Source organism: Tenrec ecaudatus, chromosome X (genome assembly GCF_050624435.1).
Source record: "Tenrec ecaudatus isolate mTenEca1 chromosome X, mTenEca1.hap1, whole genome shotgun sequence".
In the NCBI taxonomy this organism is placed as follows: domain Eukaryota; kingdom Metazoa; phylum Chordata; class Mammalia; order Afrosoricida; family Tenrecidae; genus Tenrec; species Tenrec ecaudatus.
In genome coordinates, this window is record NC_134548.1 from 165,974,702 (window position 1) to 165,995,237 (window position 20,536).

The window sequence follows — 20,536 nt, forward strand, 5'->3', positions numbered from 1 at the left end:
CATAGCTAGCAGAGCTGATATAATAAACATTATTTTGAAGCTATAATGGTATTTAAATTTTTACTAGAACAAGAAAAGACAGGCCAAAACAAAAGAAAAATCATAACTACCAAAGACAACCTACTACATATAATAATTTATTATATATTAAATGTGGTATCACAAAACAATGGTAAAAATAAATTATTCAATATTTGATGTTGTGAAACAATTGAAATGGAAAACGATTTAGAAAATTGTCTCACACCACACACAAAAACAAATGTCAGATGGATTTAACAATTAGACATAAATAATAAAATCTCAAAAGAAAATCGATTTCAGCATTTATCCAATTTTTGTGGGGCAGAGATCCTTAAGCATAAATTTATCAGAAGAAATTAAAATATAAAGGTAGCTAAAACTATGTGCAAAATAACATTTCAGCAATAAAAAATAATTTAAAAGACACAGAAAATATTTACAACGTAAACATGTAAGAAAACCATAAGAGTATTCGCTTCGGCAGCACATATACTAAAATTGAAAGAGAAGATTAGCATGGCCCCTGCGCACATTCGTGAAGCGTTCCATATTTTTTTAAAAGAAAAAACATGAATACAGATCATGAAAATAACATAATAAAAATGAATAAAATACGTAAAAGTAGTGAATCTCAGTATAATAAAAGAAACATTAAACTATCACTTTCCCCCCCCCACCTCCAATTTTGCAAAGATTTTAGAAGAATGTCAATATCCAGCACTGGTATTGATGTAAGAGCAGAAATTGGCAGTCTTGCACAGTGAAACACTTCATGTGCACACCAAAAATCTTTTAGAAATTCATTCTTAGGGCGAGTAACATGTCTTCTTGAAACATACCTTAGGAAAATCATGGGTGAGCATATTTGGGGAGGAAACAATGAATGTGGGAAGAAGCACTGGAACTTATTGTGATTATGTACATACCATATAATTGTGTTCAAAAGTGATTTCAGTATGGAAGCAAATGATAAATGAATACTGTATCAAAAAATCACTAGTAAGAAAAGAAACCAAACTTGACCAAAGGTCACCATTGGTAAAGGAGGAAGAGGTGCTGCTTAGGAAGCATTGAGTTTATGTAAATGGTGGTAGGGATGGAATAATTTTGACAAGGTCATCAATAATGGTTGTACAACATGAAGACTAAAATCAATGGGACTGAATTATATATGTAGACGTTGAATCAGAAAATGTTTTGTTGTGTATATTTTTGTCACAATTAGAAAAATAATAATTACATGAACAACAATGAATGCAAGAAAAAATAAAATGTTCTACAATTGACTGGTGGTAATTGTACAACTCTCCCTGATATGACTGAATTATTGAATCGTGTGCCATGTGGGTGAAGGGCTATAAAACTGTTTTAACAAAGAAAATCAAGGGGACTTCCGGGAAGATGGTGACTGAGTAACATACCAGAGGGACTCCACAGAATAATACAGAAGAGTTACTAAAAGGGAGATTCCACACTGCTGGATCACAGGAGGAGCATCATCAAGATAAGTAGGTGCAGATCCACTAGGTTTTGAGGAGCTGGGGATTTTTGGCTTACCAGAGTGAAGGCTGGCTAGAGTTTGACATTAGCCCTGTCACTGTCTCAGCCGCAGCTGAGATCATTTTTAGCTGGTACATGGGCTTTATCTCAACACAGCCACAGTTTGCTGCCACCTTAGAGAAGAAATTAACCCCCTCCAGCCCCAGGGGCAGGGATCAGGAATCAATCATATTGTTACTTTTGTTTCTCTCTCTTCTCTCTCTCACACCACAGTCTAAGCCATCTCAGGGCACGGTTTAAACCCCTCCAACCTCACCGTCAGGGATGGGGGTGCAGCTATATTGTTACTTTGGTTTGCCTCTATTCTCTCTGTTCTCTCACAGTCTCATTGGGCTTAATTTTTTCTCTTTGTCTCTTCCCTTTTCTCTCACACACTGCTGCCGACCTCCAGATCATTCCCCTTAGCCTAGGGCATTTACTCCAGCCTTTCACCCAGCTGGGAGATCTGCACACTCTGCAGTGTAACCCAAGGCTGGGGAAAGCCCATCCACTCTCCATTAGGGGATATCCTGCCCAATTTATTTACAGGGAAATTCCACCCTCCTGCCCCTGCGGTGATTAGCACTAGGCTGGTGAAATCCTGCCCACCTTCTATGGGGATAAATTCTGCCTCTGTGGTCTCACATGACCGAGGGAACTTCCTCCTGCCTGCCATATTACTTAACATGTCCTAGGGAAGCTCTGCCAACACGTGCCGATGTTACAAGTTGCTGTGGAACCTCTGTCCACCCTCCTCAATGATCAACCTGACCAAGGAAATCCCGCCTACCATTCACAGTGCTCTATACCAAAGCAGGCAACCAACCAGCCTTCTGTGGCACTCATGTTTCAGCGGGCACCCGTACACACCCTCTTGGAACCCAAAGCTACCATGGGCCACACCATCACAGCTTATTTGTGAGATCATCCAGTACAGCACCATCCTTGTGGATCCACAACAACCCAACCAGTGTCCCCTGAGAGAACCATCCAACTTGCCCTCCAAACAACAGACTACTGGTTGACTAGGGTAAGTGTGAAACCATAGGACGATAAAGTGCTAGGCCAATTCCATAGTGAAATTAGTTACAGGCACTTCAAAGAAGCATTCTTACAAGTCTTCCTGAGAGAGCCAGTGCTCTTCAACTCCCAGGAAAATGGCACTTGGCTCCTCTAAAACTATTAAACGCAAACAGTGATCAACCCCAAAAAACATAAGAAACAAAAGGCAATGGCAGAGGATGTTCTGAACCTAACGATGTGTACAGAAGAAGCAGACATTGAAGTACCACAGAAAGAAATGTTCAGAATGCGGCTTTGAGTCATATAGGATATAAGGGAAACAATACATAAATAAATTAATAAACAAATAAAGTCCATACACCAAAGGGAAATACAGAGTTTAGGGAGGAGATAACAAAAACCAGTAGCAGACTCACGGATTTCACCAATCAACTGGAGGAGGCAGAGAACCACATCAGTGACCTAGAAGACAGCCAAGCAGACTTTAACAAATGTGAACAAAAATCTAATAAGATCATCAGAGAAGCAAAAGAAAACCTAAGAGCTATGTCTGATGCTATGAAACGGAACAACACCAGAATAATTGGAATATCTGAGGAAGACACAACAAAGAAGCTATCTGCAACCATAGTGAGAGAATTCTTGGAGAAAACTTTCCCCAGCTTAATGAATGAAAACCAAGCAACCATTCAGGAGGCTGAAAGAACACCAGTTAGATTGAATCCCAAGAAGAAGTCACCAAGGCACATAATAGCTAAAACTGTCCAACTTTGAGGAAAAGGAGAAAATCATGAGAGCAGCTAGGGAAAAACAAACAATCACATATAAAGGTTTTAAAATAAGAATATGCTGAGACCTATCAGCAGACACTATGAAGAAGAGGAGAGAGTGAAGTAACATATTCCAAATATTGAAGGAAAATAATGCCCACCCAAGAATACCAAAACCAGCCAAATTACTGATCAAGATAGATGAAGATGAGTCTTCCAGACAAGGAAAAACTAAAAGAATACATTACAAGAAGCCCAGCACTACAAAAGATCAGTGCCAAACCAGTATAGGCAGAAGAACAGCACTCACCAAGCATAAATAAGAGACCACTACATAGAACAACTTCACCCAGAGGGCAACAAAGAAAAAACAGATCCCAAGATAGCATTGGCTTAAGGGTTGAAAGAAGTCAAAAATCACACACACACACACGCACAACACACTGATAAGAAAGAGAGGTAGGAAAACACCCAACACAAAAGGTATAAGATGACATCACAGAGTCTGCAGATGGAGATAATAATCCTGAATATCTGTGGATTGAATTCAGGCATTAAAAGACTGAGGCTAGCAGACTGGCTTAGAAAGCACAACCCATCAATCGGCTGCCTTCAGGAGACACGTCTCAAGTCTACAGACAAAAATAGGCTGAGAATCAAAGGCTGGAGAAAGCCATACCAAGCAAATAGCAATTTTAAAAAAGCAGGGGTTGCAATGTGAATCTCAGATAGACTTGACCTCAAAGTGCGAACCATAAAAAAAGATAATGAGGGACACTATACAATGCCCAAGAACCACTAAGCATTTTAAACATATATTCTCCAAATGAGAGGCCCACAGAATACTTCAACTGAATGCTCGAAATGATGAAAAAAATCACAGACTCAAGAATTATAGTAGGTAATTTCAATAAACTGCTCTCTGAGAAAGATATATCGCAGGGAAAGAAACTCAACAAGGAGGTTACAGATCTAAACACTAAAGTTAGATAATTTGACCTGGTAGATATTTACAGAGCTCTTCAACCAAATACAAAAATTCACATTCTTTTCAAGCTCGCATTGCACACATTTGAAGATAGAGCACATACTGGGGAATACGGCGAATCTACATAAATTTAAGCATATTGATATCATACAGACCTCTCTTTTCACCACTGTGCCATAAAACTGGAAATCAACAAAAAGAAGATGAGGAAAACAAGAACAAACAATTAGAGGATGAATAACTATTGCAAAATGAGTGTATAATGCTGGCCCATATCAGAGATGGAATTGGGAAATTTCTATAAACCAACGAAAATGAGAACACAATGTACCAAAACTTATGGGAAACAGCAAAGGCAGTTATCAGAGGAAGTTTAATAGCAATACATGCACACATGAAAAAGGAAGAGAGACGCATGATTGATATGCTGGTGCAAAATATACAACAATTATAACAGAGACAACAGGAAAATCCTACTAATCGAAAGAGAAAATAAATAATAAAATCAGGGCTGAGATTCAGGAGAGGAGAAATAAGAAAACTACGAAAAAATTAATGTAGCTGAAAGTTGGTTCTTTGAAAGAATAAACAAAATCAACGGACCACTGGCAAACCTAACCAGGGAGGGTTGGAAACAAATTTCAATACCAAGGATGAGGGATGAAAGAGGGGTCACTACAACAAACCCTAATGAAATCAAAAGTATAATTACACAGCACTACAAAGGACAGTAATCCAAGACATAGACAGCTTCTTAGAAAAACAAGCCCTACATAGACTATCCCCGATGGACATCAAGAATCTCAACAGACCCATAGCATTAGAAGAAATAGAAAAGGTTATCAAGGGATTATCAACAAAAAATTCCATGGACCAGATGGTTTCACAGGAGAATTCTACCAAGCATTCAAGGAAGAACTGATACCAATCCTACAGAAGATAGAAAAAGATGGCAAACTCCTAAACTACTTCAAACTCCTCAACTCCTTCTATGAAGCTAGTATAACTCTAATACCGAAACCGGGCAGGGATCCCCCAGGAATCAAGAACTGCAGACCAATATTCTTAATGAACATTGATGCAAAAATCCTTAACAAAATACTGCCCAATGGAACACAAAAGTATATTTTAAAATTCGCCACAACTACATGGGATTCATACCAGGGATGTGGGAATGGTTCGCCACATTCAGATAAAAAAACTATAAGAACCACATGATAATATCAACATGTGTGGATAAAGTATTCGACAACATCCAACACCAATTCCTGTTTGACACTGGAGAAGCTAGGAATGGAAGTAAAGTTCCTCAAGAAAATACAAGCTATATATGAAAAACCAACAGGCAAAAGACTAACACAATCTCACTGAAAAAAGGGGACCAGACAAGGATGTCCCTTGTCCCCACTCTTATTTACCATCGTACTGTAGGTTTTAGCTAACAGCATATGGCAAAGAAGAGACATCAAAGGTATTCGGCTGGGGCAGGAAGAGGTGAAACTATAGTTATTTGCAGATGATATAATTTTATATATAGAAAATCCCAAAAGCTCCACAAGGGGAGTATTGGAAGCAATAGAGAAGTTTGGCAGTGGGTCAGGATACAAGATCAACAAACAGATGTCTATCGCACTACTATACACATCAGATAAGACCACAGAAAAGGATATCAAAAAGATAGTACTCTTCACAACCACCAAGCACAACTGGAAATATCTAGGGATATACTTGAGTAAAAAAACTAAAGATTTATATGAGGAAAACTACAGAACACTATTGCAAGAAAACAAGAATTACCTCAGCAAATGGAAGAATATCCCATGCTCCTGGACTGGAGGACTCAACATAGTAAAGATGTCAGTTCTGCCCAGGGCACTATATGTTTAATACAATCCCGATACAATTGCCCTCATCTTTCTTCAAAGAAATGGAAAGACTGATTACCAACTTCATATGGCGAAGGAAGATGCCCAGAATTAGCAGAGATCTCCTCAAAAAGGACACAGTGGGAGGGCTGCTTTGCCTGACTTTAGTGCATATTATAGAGCTACAGTGGTCAAAACCACATGGTATTGGTATAATGACAGATAGACCAATGGAAAAGAACTGAAAATCCAGAAATAAAATTATCAGCATACAGACAACAGATCTTTGATAAGAGGCCCAAAAATATCCAATGGGAAGCAGATGCCCCTTCAACAAGTGGTGCTGGAAAAAAATGGATATCTACTTGCAGATAAATGAAGCAAGACCCTTATCTCACTCCATGCACAAGAATACACGCAAGGTGGATCACAGACCTTGAAGTAAAACCCCAACCTATTAGAGTCATCAATGAGGGAATTGGGACCAACTTGAGAAGTCTGACACTGGAAATACATAGACTATCAGAAATAGGGAAGGATACAAATGCAGATGAGTCTCAAATTGGCAAGTGGGATATACTGAAGATAAAACACCTGTGTACATTGAAAGAACTCACCAAGAGAGTAATAAGAGAGCCCACCGACTGGGAAAACACATTTAGCAATGACACATCAGACAAAGGCCTTAGTACTAAAATCCACAATACTTTTCAAGTTTACAATAAGAAAAAACTAATTGCCCACTGAGGAGGTGGGCAAAGGACCTGAACAGAATTTTCACAAGGGCAGAAATCCAAATGTCCAATAAGCATATGAGAAAATATTCCCAATCATTAGCCATAAAAGAAGTGCAAATTAAAGCAGCAATGAGAGATCACCTAACACTCTCAAAGATCGCCCAATTCAAAAACTCAGAAAGCAACATGAGTTGGAGGGGCTGTGGGGAGATAGGAATTCTCATCCATCGCTGGTGGACCTGTAGGTATGTACAGTCATTAAGGAAATTGATATGGCGATTTCTAAAAGATAGGAATTGAGCTACCATACCACCCAGCAATCACCCTACTGGGCATATACCCAGAAGACACAAGAAACAAACTACAGCCAGACATCTGTGCTCCAATGATGATCGCAGCACAGTTCACAATTGCATCGAGCTGGAAACAACCCAAATTTCCATCAACAGATGAATGGATCAAAAAACTGGTTCGTACATAAAATGGAGTCCTACACATCGCTAAAAATCAGTGAAGAACGCATGAAGCACATCGTTGCATGGGAAGAACTGGAAGAAATTATACTAAGCGAATTAAGCCAAGCACAAAAGGACAAGCACAATATAAGTCTGCTGAGGTAATCTTAAAAAAATGCAAAAGGGGCATAGGGAAAAAGCTACTGTATACAAATATTCCTGGGGTGAGGTCCAGGTAGTATGGCAGGGGCCAGACCAAATTCCAGGGATACATATGGTAGCCAACTAACAAGGAGGGGAGTGGGGGAAGAAATTGGTACCGGGGGAACAGGGCACTAACCCACCCAAGAGGAGGGTATTGTTTTTATCTCCAAAGGCAAAGAGGGACCAGACTTCAACCCTGTGCTCCAAGATGTGAATGCAACACACTGGCAAGAAGCAGGGAACCAGTAGAGAGGTCTGAGGGGTCAGCCCCAATCCAAACTACATGGACAGCCGCCCCTCCCTCCAGAATAATTTACTTCAGAGGACAGCACTGAAGCTACGACTCAGGGTGAGTGACAGGTGTGATCAGAGCACATGCGAGTAAATGAAGGGGGAGGAAGAGAGTGGAGCAAGCACATCCTGGCCCACCAAGCCTTGAGGACAATATCCCAGCTCAGAGGAGCCAATGGCCAGCCCCACTAGGAGACATGACATCCCTCACTGAGCCATAGCCCTCAGGAGACAACACTGGAGATACAGTGTGGGAATTATGCCAGATCTGACCCCACCACACAGAGACAAAGCACTAAGGGCATACAATAGAACAGCAACAGGAGCAGAGCAAGAAAGTCACAAGGAAATACCAAAAATAGAATTTGGGGCCAGGACGTCGCACCCCATCAGACTTGCCCAGAAAACACTCCTAAAGGTCAACAAACAGAATTTGAACAATTTACAAGCTTTGCTTTTATTTGTTGACATTTTTATTGTTGTTATTGTTTTATTTTCTTTTGTCGCTTTGTTTTGCTCTGTCTTGTGTTTGTGCATGTTATTATCTCCGCATGTCTATCTAAATAAGATAGGCTGGATGAACAATATGGAAGAGAAAACAACAGGGGGGACTTGGGAGGGGGTGGGGAAAGGAAGTGGTGTTAGCAAACCCAGGGATAAGGGAACACCAAGTTTCAAAATCAGTGGGGAGGAGGGTGTAAGAGGCCTGGTGGGGCTTGATCAAGAACAACATAACCAAGAGGAAATACTGAAACTCAAATGAAGGCTGAGCATGACAGTGGGACAAAAGGAAAGTCAAAGGAAATAGAGGAAAGAACTAGGAGGCAAAGGGCATTTATAGAGGTCTAAATGCAGGCATGTACATATGTAAATATATTTATATATGATGATGGGGAAATAGATCTATGTGCATATATTTATAGGTTTAGGATTAAGGTAGCAGACAGACATTGGGTCTCCACTCAAGTACTTCCTCAATGCAAGAACACATTATTCTAATAACCTAGCATTCCACAATGCTCATCTTCCCAACAAGATCGCTGAAGACAAAGTGGGTGCAAAAGCAAATGTGGTGAAGAAAGCTGATGGTGGCAGACTATCAAAAGATATAGCATCTGGGGTCTTAAAGGCTTGAAGATAAACAAGCGGCCATCTAGCTCAGAAGCAACGAAGCCCACATAGAAGAAGCACACCAGCCTGTGTGATCACAACATGTCAAAGGAATCAGGTATCAGGCATCAAAGTGCAAAAAGTCATATCATTGTGAATGAGAGGGAGTGTGGAGTGAGAATCCAAAGCCCATCTGTAGGGAACTGGAAATCCTCTTACAGAAGGTTCTCAGGGAAGAGATGAGGCAGTCAGAGTGTGATGTAGCAACAATGAAAGAAACAACTTTCATCTAGTTCCTAAATGTTTCCTCCCTACCACTATCATGATGCCAATTCTACCTTACAAATCCGGCTAGATCAGAGGATGTACACTGGTAAAGATAGGAAATGGAAACACAGGGAATCCAAACAGTTAAACCCCTCAGGACCAATAATGAGAGTAGCAATACCAGGAGGAGTAGGGGAAGGTGGGGGAGAAAGGGGGAAGTGATCACAAGATCTACATATAACCCCTTCCCTAGGGGGGCGGACAACAGAAAAGTGGGTAGAGACATCGGACAGTGTAAGACATGACAAAGTAATAACAATTTATAAATTATCAAGGGTTCTTGAGAGGTGGGGCGGGGAGGGACAGGAAAAAAACGAGGAGCTGATACCAAGGGCTCAAGTAGAAAGCAAATGTTTTAAGAATGATAATGGCAAAAAATATACAAATGAGCTTGACACAATGGATGGATGGATGGATGGATGGATGGATGGATGGATGGATGGATGGATGGATGGATGGATGGATGATGGCTTGTGATAAGCGTTGTACAAGTGCCCAATAAAATGATTCTTAAAAAGAAAATCAGTCATTCATTCATTTCACAAATATTTAGTAAGGGTCTGTGGTGTGTCAAGCATAGTTCTAGGCACTGAGGATATAACATTGAACAAAGAAGAGAAAACTGTCCATTAAAATTGTTTGGAAAGGTGCTTAATGACATGGGGAAATGCTCACATTATGACACTCATGAAATATCCAGACATAAAAAATATAAAGTATAACAAGCAACCATCTAAATGAAGCCTCCACCAAGTCCGCACAGAAGTACGCCATTCCAGGTTTGAAATTTGTAAAATGCAAATCAGAAGAAGGAAGCAGTTTCTGAACTAAAATTCTGAACACCCTTTTTTCCAAAGGGTCTAACTATCAGTGGAAGCCCAAAATCAATGTGCAGAGTCCCCATACAGACAAAAACCTCTGGTGAACAGATGAGTCTCCCAGGGATTTGAATAGCTTTTTTATCAGACAGAGAGGGAGGAAGAGGAAGCTTTCTATTCCCATAAAGAATTAGTTTTGGAAAACCCACAGGGCAGTTTTACCCTTCCCTGTAGGGTCACTATGAGTTGGCATTGACTTGATGGCAGTGAGGTGGATCAGATAGAGAGCACTGTGAAATCGATTATGGCAGATGTCATTAGGTAAATACAACACTTTAGCATTAGATCTCCCTTTAACCCATTTTAAAGTGGTTTCACTTTTCTAATACTTTTCTGCTTTTTTATTGAGGTTTCTCACTGTTTCTGTTTTGTCACTGTTGTTATTTGTGTTTTGTTTTATTTTCTGTATATGAAATACAAGATAGGTAAACCTATAGAGACAGAAACTGGATTAATACTTACCCAGGGGCATGGCAGGAGAGGTCAGGTAGTAATAGTGAGTAAGAATGAAGAAAATGTTCTGATTTTGATTGTGGTGATGATTGTATAACTCTTCTTAATATGATTGAACTATTAAATTGTATGTTATGTTAATTATATGCCAAAATTTTTGTTTCGATACAAGGTGATACATACAACAGATGATCACAAATATAACATCTAGAAGAAAATAGAAAATGTTAACTCTGAATTAGGGGTTTATAGGTGATTATATTTACTTCTCTCTCCCAAATTTTCTATGAAGTTATTTTCTTTTTAGCACCAGATAATTCCGTTTAAGAGTACATATTAAAGTATTAAGAACAAACAAATAAATGTACAGCTATTTTAAATGGGGGTACTGGTCAGCCAGCCTGGCCCTGAGTACTTGGTCTAGGTTTGATCCTTACACAAAGAATAATACTGAACATTGAAGCATTTCCTATGGAAGATACTTGACATGGCTGTATTGTGAGGGACCAGCTATAGCAAAAGATGGGGAAACTAAAGAGCCTCCCTTTAAGCATCTGGATGGTTACCACAGAGAAGGAAATAGAAATTACCTAGCACTGGTACTGCTGGAAGGAGCAAGACTACAACAGCTGGATTCAGAAGACAGGCCTGTTTAGTATGAAGGAGAACTTAATGAAAATCACAACAGCCTATTATTAGGTGACTTGAAGCAACCTTTCTTGGAAATATCCACACTACAATAGATGGCTGTAGGTACTGGATGATAGGACAGTCATTACATGATTGCTAAGGACCCTGTCCTTTCTGAGCACCTCTTGTACTATTACATGACAACTTTATTGTATTCTATGATCACTTATTTCATTTCATCCCCTCTTACACACACACACACACACACACACACACACACACAAATCTAACTCTTGATTTATTTTTAAGAAACCCTCTTTTAAAGAAAAAAAAAGCATCCTTCAAAACATGCATGGTGAGGTACACTGTATATCAACATCATTGCCTTTAAGATAATATTTTTAAATATAAAAAATGATTTTGTATTACCAACTAGTATTTCCCTGTAAGCATTTATTTTTCCTATAAGAAGAGATTGCCTGAACCATTGTACATTTCAGAATATGAGCACATTATCTTGAGTCTAATTCTGCAGCATGCTGCACCCTTTTCTGGTATTGTCCTTAGTTTATTTCAAACCATCAGTAGTGAAACATTTGCCCATTATACAGATTTCAGAATACAGTCAGTTTATTTTCTTGGCTCTCAGTCATCTCAGAAACCTGCTGAGCCACTTTAAGAATGTTGTGTAAAAGCTTATGTTAGTGACTGAGCCTCAACAATCTGCACAGCAGAGAAGAAAGTTCACGACTTCAAATCTCAGAGGCTCTTTATCAATTACCTAAGTCTATATCCCCTTACAGAAGGGTTGCAACAGGAGACAAGTCAGTCAGGGTGCAGTACAGCACCGATGAAACACAACTTTCTTCTCGTTCTTTAATGCTTCCTCCACCCAACTATCGTGACCCCAATTCTACCTTACAAATCTGGCTAGACCAGAGCATGTACACAAGTACAGATAAGAGCTCACAACACAGGGAATGAATTCAGGACTGATAACCCCCTCAGGACTAATATGGAGAGTAACCATACCAGGAGGGTAAAGTGGGGGGAGAAAGGGGAAACCAATCACAATAGTCTGCCTATAACCCGCTCCCAGGAAGATGGACAACAGAAAAGTGAGTGAAAGGAGACACCGGGCAGTGCAAGACATGACCAAGGGACCAAGTAGAAAGCAAATGTTTTGAAAATGATGATGGCAACAAATGTACAAATGTACTTGACATAATGGATGGATGGATGGATGGATGGATGGATGGATGGATGGATTGTGATAAGAGTTGTATGAGCCCCCAATAAAATGATTTTTTTATTTAGCTAGGTCTAGTCTAATCGTTACGGAAACTGAGGCCCAAAGAGTAAGTAGATGAAGAGATGAGAAGTCTTATTTTTATAAGGATCATTAACATACAATTCTTCACACTATTTTTTTCTTGCTAGATGACTGTTTCTCCAAAGTGTTACATGGGGTGAATCTGGGGACCTGGGAATGGTGCTTGTTCGTTGAGTTAAACAACAGGCCAGATGAACTGCTTTTCATGTAAGCGGTGCTCCTGTGCCTTGAGGCTGGCCTGACCCTTTCTTTTTCTTACTATCTCAGGACTTTCATCTGACAAATATTTGCAAAATAGCTATCATCCACTTTTAGCTGTTAGTAGCACTGTGAGCATCAGAGAGAGGGGCTGTAAGAAACTGTGTCTTTTATCGGAACTCATCTCCACTGCCAAATTCGGTGATGTTGATCGCACCTTCCCGCTGAAGCAATATAATACAGTGTCTGTTGTTAGAAGGGCATCTATCTCTTCATTCTAAACCATAATCCCCTAGGGGGCATGACAATGTCTCTTTTAGTCCCCACTGGATCCCCCTGGCGTGGTAAAATGTGTCTGACAAATAGATGAAGTTTCTCTTTTCTTGTTATTCCTAAGAGTCCTCCAACCCTTCCGAAATTTGCCCTTTTTTGTAGTCATCACAGGTTTACCTTCGGTTGGTCTGCGTCCTAAAGATCAGCATCCTCCAAAGTACCACTCCTGGTTCTCTCCTTCCTACCTCAAACACTGCTTCTACAGCAAGGACTCTCAACTCTCCAGCAGATTTCCTTCCCTAGCTCTAGTCCCGTTGTTCCAACTATGCTTAGCAGCTTATACTAGGCTATCCTTGTGTGACTTTAGACAAATCAAGTCATTACCCCCTCTCAGGATCAGTTTGCTCATCCATAAAGTCAGTACGCTGCCTCTCTACTGCCTATAAAGTCCTTATTTCCCAGGCATGCGTTCAATATTCACAGTCAATCCTTCCACCTTTCTTTCTAACAATCCTCATAAACTGTTTCACTATACATTTTACTCAACAAAACTGAACTCCTCACTGCTCTCAGTGGATGGCCTCTCTCTAGTCTTCAAAGCCAAATTAAAAATGCACTTCCAGGGTGCTGTGTTTGTCCTTTGCTGCGAGTCCTCACCTCTCTCTTAGGGGTATGCATCTCATCCTCCTAATCAAGTATCTCCCAGACTTGATTGCATCATCTTGGAGAGCAGAGACTGACCCTTCACGTTGCCTTTGGCTTAGAGTAAGGGCTTAGTAGCCTGATAGTGAATGGATTCCATTTGGGCCAAGTCAGTCACCTTGCTCAAAATGCATACATCATTTCCCTTTGATTCTGGGAGACCAGCATTTTCCCAATGACCCATCCCAGCCATCCCAGCCATTGTGCAATTGTTCAAAATCACCATGCCACTCTCCTGCCAGAGCCTTTGACATGTACTCCTCTCCGTGTAGAAAACCACACCACGACACTCACCACCGCCCACCTCATAACCTCCCTACTTAGCCTCAATCTCTTATAGGGGCATGTCTGAAACCCAGAGGAGGTTCCTCTCTTCTAACACATGCCTTCACAGCCTGCCCCCACCTTACTTCTCCTGCACAGCATTTACCACTGAGTCAAATGACATGGTTGTGTGACTGCCTGATTAATGGTCTCTTCCCCACCAAACTATAAGCTTCAAATATGCAGCATCTATGCCTGTTTTGCTTATATTTGTATCTTCCGCACAGTTCCTAGTCACACCACTGAATAAACAGCTGTCAAATGACGGACTTGAGGAAATCATGGAGTTATTCTAAGTGAAGGCTGGGGATTTTTAGTAAACAAACTTTTGCCTGACATCCTAGAATTCTCAGGCAATCTGACCTTTTATTCAACATACAAATTTCTAAAATAGGATGAAGACTGTCTCCTAAGTGCTGGATGAAAGCAAGCCATGATTACATTTCTGGCACGAATGACAGCCCCCAAAGTCATAACTAAAAAACAACCGATTCATGCATTCAAATAATGACTACATATTAAGCGCCCACATCATGCCAGATACTGGGATGGGGCTGATGATGCAATAACCTGGATTGATACAGCCCATCCCAACATGGAACGATTGGAAAATGTAGTCTTTTATAGGGGGGAGACTTTATATATAGCAGTCACAGTATTCAAATAACTGTATTTTGTGTGGATGTACGTTCTTTATCTTCCCGCCATTGAGTCAATGTTAATTCATAGTGAGCCCTTGTGAGTTTCTGAGACTTTAAATAATTATGGGAGTAAAAAGCCCAGTCTTTCTCCCAAGGAGCTGCTGATAGTTTTGAACTGCCATCCATGTGGATCACAGTCCAACGCATAAATGAATATACCACCAGGGCACCTGAAGTTTTTTATAGAAGGATATAGTCAACCTAACAGAGATGATTTAGGAATTGGAGCTTGTCCCAGTGTGAACCTCCGTAATCAGATGGGCACATACTCTAGTCCAAGTGCTAGTCAAAGTCTGATACAAAGATCAGCCCAAATCTATGGACTTTTATTACCAGCTAGCAGCAACACCGGTACAGAAACTGAGAGTAACGAAGCACTAAAAATTTGCATAGCAATTTGACAGAATAATTTTTTCTGTTGAATCTAATAATAAAAATGTGAGCTTACATTTGGCATGTTTTTTATTTTATTTCTAGTAATTGATGGTTGCTATATTTTACTAAAGGAGCCCCACTGACATAGGCTGCATTGGGCTGCTAGCTAAAAGGTCAGCAGTTTGAAATCGCCATCTGGTCTGTGGAAGAAAGATGAAGCTTTCTGCTTTCAGAAAGGTTTTCTGTCTTGGAAACTCACAAGGGCAATTCTGCTCTGTTCTATAGGGTCACCACGTGTCAGCATTGACATGGTGGCAGTGAGTTTGGTTTTTTTGGTTTGGGTATTTTACTAAAGTCATAGTCAGTGATGGACTCAAGGGGGGGAGGGGGACACTTGGTCCTTTATCACAAATAGTTTGACAATCATGACACTAGAGTCTGGCTACTCAAAGAGTGGTCAGTGGGACAGTATTTCAGAATCACCTGAAGCTAGTCTGAAATGCAAAACTGCAGACCTCACCCCAGACTTCCAGAATCACAAGTAGCATCCTCCTCGTGGGATCCCTTTGCACTCTCCCCTTTGGGAAGCTCTAGCCAGAATGACTGTTATAGCCCCCCGGGATTTTAGGACTTACATCCTTTACAGAATTTCAGAGCCAGAGATTAGGGTTCAACTCTTCATTTTATTGATGGACAAACTGAGGTCCATGGAAGAGAAATCACTTGCCCTAGATAACTGGTAAAACCAATCAAGTCAATTAAAGGAGCATGGAATCAAAGCAATGTTTCCCTATACACAAGTTAATGCTCCGCCAGAGCAGACTGCATGTTAGGTTCCTTCTGGGCATCATCCCTTCGGTGAAATTGTTTCTCAGATTCTTTCTTATCCAACTCATTGCCACGAGGTCAATTCTAACTCACCTGGACCATATAGGGCAAAGGAGAAGTACCTGAGAATAGAAAGCTTCATATTTCTCCCACAGACCAGCTGGTGGTTCCAAACTGGTGCTCTTTTGGTTAGCAACCCAACTTGCAACCCACTAAGCCACCTAGGCTCCTTAATAAAACCCTTTATTCTTTGCCTTCCATATATTGTAGGAACTGGGAATCACCACTCTTTCAAATGTCTGTTTTAAGATACCCTTAAGCTCCGCCTCTCAAATCTTCCTAGCAAGGCTACTCCTTGGTCAATCAATCTGAGGCTTCCTGAAAACCAGCACCAGCCACCTGGTCTTTATTGGTATGTAGACTCCAAGACTTCCTTGTTTCTATCAGTCCAAGACACAGAGCAAACACTGTCAGGGCTGCTTTAAGAAATTGGTATGCTGAGCTGAGGGCTGACAAACCAGAACAGGAATTAATAAATGTTATTAATAAAAGTAGTCCCCAGACTGAGGTAAAGACTGACCCCTCACTCTGTGGTCTTGTCATGATGGCTGTGTTCAACTAGCTGAAGACCTAGTCCTAATAAGAAATTTGTTTCCTGAAGACTCAGTGAGTGGAATTTACAAGGAGACAGATTTTGACTCATGGGGATTACTTTCTACCAATGGAAGTTGCTAAAGGCTAGGAAACTCTCTGACACTGAGTTCAAACCAACCTCACGGATTTCAGACACATTCAGGAACTGGGTGGAGAGGCGGAGCCTCAGGATCTTTGAAGATTGTACCATTCCCAGGTTGGTAATTTGAAAGTGATTGGTATAGGGTGCCTCTACACATATAAGAGTAAACTATGCACAGGATGTGCAATCAACACAGGAAAGAAGTCTCCCAAGCTGGACAACAGAAGCCTCTCCAGAAAACTTTAATATGGCTTGACTGCACAATGACCAACCAGCCTGCCCCGTCGAAGTTCCTGCTAATCTACACAAAGGCTTTCTCAAAATTATGCCAAGCAGCACCCTTTCCAGCATATCTACATCTGCCCAACGGACCAAAGAGTTCTCACCAAGGAGCTCGCAGAGCTTAGTGGTTAAAAACATGAATTCCGGAACCAGGGTCCCTGTACTGTCATTTCCACTCAGGAAACTTAATTACACTGCCATCTTAGACAAGCAACTTAACCTCTCTGTTACTCAATTTCCTCATCTGTAAACCAAGGCTATGAATAGTGTCTGAAGGCATGTGGGAATCAACTCCAGTGGCACTGGGTTTGCCTCATAGACTTGAAGCGATAGGCAATTAGGTGCTCAGTAACTGCTAACCAATAGGCCAGCAGTTCGCTGAACCTTCTCTGGGCGCCCTAGAGAACAGGGTCTCTACAAGTCAGAAGCCTCCAAAGGACAATACTTGCTGGTTCCTTGGTTGGTTGGTTGGTTGGTTGGTTGGTTGGTTGGTTGGTTGGTTGGTTGGTTAGCTAACTAGTACATATTAAACTTCAGCCCAGGCTCTGAAACATACTAAGCCCTGAAAAATGTTACCAATCAGTATTGCTGACGCTATAGCTACTACCACAGGCATAACAGTGTCACTTCCATAAGAAGTCCCCCATCAAGTAACCAGACCATACACACCCTGAATCCTGCTGGCTCACCCTGCTCTCCCGTGGATCCAAGAGCTACCCTTCCCCCAGTCCCCAGCCACAGCCAGAGGCCAGTTCCAGGACAACCCACCAGGTGTTTCCTTCCCTCAGACCATGGGGCCCAACACCTGGTGGCCACTCCAACTCCCTGGGATGAGGGGGCGGGGCGGGCAGCAGGTCTGGAAGCCTCCAAGTTTGTGGAGGAACTAGGGCCCAAACCCACAGTCAACCCTGGTAAGGAAGCTGGTAGGTATCCACCTCTGCAGGAAGCAGTTATTTACAACTTTCTACTCACTTGCATTGGGGGGTGGGGGGAGCAGGGAAAGATGGAGAAGGGGGCTTCAGACTAGCCTCCCACCTCCTCCTTTCCAGTGGGAGAAGCAGCTGCAGAGAAAGAGTTAAAGGAGGAAGGCAGTTCCAGCCATTACCCCATCCCTGGAGCCCAGGGCTGTCTGGGGGGTCATGCCAGTGCGGCCCCTCTGGCTAGGGGCCACTCTGTGCTTTTCTGCAGCAGCTGCCCGGCCCCCCAAGCAATTTGCAAGGTCAAGGCTGACCTGCTTCCAAAGAGGAACAAAACGATTCACTGACAATGAGGCAAATCATGCCGACACCACCTCGCAGCCGCCCCTCCCCAAAGCGGGTTTCACCCCCCTGTGCCTTCCTGACCAGATGCCGCCGCTGGGCTGCCGCCAGCCCCGCCAGGGACCCAGGCGGGCATCCCAGCTGCAGAGCAGGTCCAGCTCCCCATCAACCCTGGAGAAGCTGGGCACAGGCGAGGTGCTAGCACTGAAGGAGATGGGCTGGGGGAGGGAGCCATCTCGGTGCTTACCCAGCGCCACGGCACTTCCTGAGCTGAGAGCCAAAGATGAATGAACTGAGACAAGTTGGAGGCTGTGCCCTGCCCAAGCCGGGCTCCTCTTCTCTTCCCCGGTCTCTCTCCGGGTCCCTCACGGTCGGTCTGCGCTGGGCTCGCTAGCTTGCGCGCGCTCGCCCGCCCTCTCTCTGGCTCTCCCTCCCCACCTCCCCTCCCCCTCGCTGGCTTTGGGTTCACCACTGAGCACGCGGCCAGGCTCAGGATCTGGACGGCTTTGGGCAAAGACTAAAGTAATGTTTTCTTCAAGGAACCCAGTAGAGAAATTGCGGGAAGCTCCCAGGGAAGGGGAGGAGCAGAGAAAGCCAGGGGAAGAGAAAGAGAGCAAAAAGGGACGAGCATCTGGGAAGATAAAGGAAGTATGGATCACCACCGCGGATGTGTGATGGTTACTTGCTGCTCCAAGACCCAGGAGGGGTGAGCTGTCTCCCTTCCCGCCCTGCTGGCAAGCTCTCTTAGCCCAGGTTCCAAATAAAGAAAGGCTTGGCAAACCTGTCTGTTCAGATTCCAGCTCTGAGGACAATAATGAGCTTTAAAAAAAGATGCACATCAAAGGCGTTGTCATTCACACTCAGCTAAGAATAAAGAGTTCCGCCACATTGATCCCCCAGTGACCTAACTTCTACCCCCAACAGAGATTCCCTTAGGCAAGACAAACAAAGCCACATGGTGTTCCCTCTCCAAGCACCACCACCCCCACCCCCAAACTGTAATATAAATGTGTGGAAGTATGTAGGGCTGCAATGTAGGGCTACCAGAGGGGCAAGGGGGAGCAAGGAGATTGACTGACTCAAAGTAGGAAGGAATTCTTTGCTCGTTGGGGGACAAAAGAAACAGAAAACCTGGGCCAAGTGCAGTAGGGATAGAACATTGAATCCGAAGAGTCCTAGATGGAAAATAAAAGAAGGAAAAGTAGGTTTGTGTCCTGCCTCTGAAAATGACACTACAGTGTTACCTTGGACAAGCCACTTCTCAGTCTGGTCCTCATTCATCTCAATGCTGAAATGAATGGGAATGAATGTAGGTGATCTTGAAAGGCACTTGGAAACAATCCTGATTCTGAAGACAGGAGAATCCCAGGTGAAGAAAGAACTGATCCTTGGAGAATGAAAATGAGACTAGTGAATTTCAAAAGGCTCTCTCCACAGGAGAGTCCCAAATGGGATGCAAAATGATGTTGACTCAACAATCTATTTTAAGTATTTCAGAAGCAATATAAATATGCACCTATGGGCCCAAGCGCTGCTCTTAAAAAGCAATCCAGCTTCCACCTATGTTTAATGCTTAGCATAGAAGGGTTCCTAATCAATCCCCATCTCCATGATTGACAATGAGCTATTTTGTGTGCTTTAAGTGTGTTGTTGTCATAGTGTGCTGTCTAGTCAACTCTGACTGACAGTGATCTCATGTGAAAGAGCAGAACTGCCCCCATAGAATTTTCTGGGCTGTAATCCTTACAGAAACAGATCACAGCAGAGGGGCTGTGTGGGTTTGAACCACCAAACTTCACACTGGACTGATCTCAGTATGCATAGAGTGCCAGGGATACAGTAAGCATTTTAAAAGTTTTCCACAGTGTATTACATCTATTTAAACTACCATTCTTTTGAGTTTACCTCCAAATTTCTAATGCTCTCTATTACTGCCCAGTCAGGCATGCATACTCTGTGCCAACTACATACTTCATAAGCATGTGCCCATAGGTTGAGTATGGAGAACGATGGGGACTCAGGGATTCAGAGTCACTGAGCTGAAAGGACACATCAGTTAATCATTTCATTGCAAAGAAAGAAAAGTTGACCTGAAGAAAATATATCATGCACCAGAGGTCCTAGTGAGTCTCTGGCAAGGTCAAGGGCAGCCTCTATTCTGTTGCACCCAGATCCAGTGGTTTGCAATGTGTAAGTATTTGTGCACAAGGCAAAAGGGATACGGGTTATCC

At 42.2% G+C, this 20,536-nt stretch overlaps 1 pseudogene; it reads left to right on the forward strand.

The window, feature by feature from the left end:
• Positions 1-492: 492 nt before the first annotated feature.
• Positions 493-579, forward strand: LOC142435245 (U6 spliceosomal RNA; annotated as a pseudogene).
• The last annotated feature ends 19,957 nt before the right edge of the window (positions 580-20,536 follow it).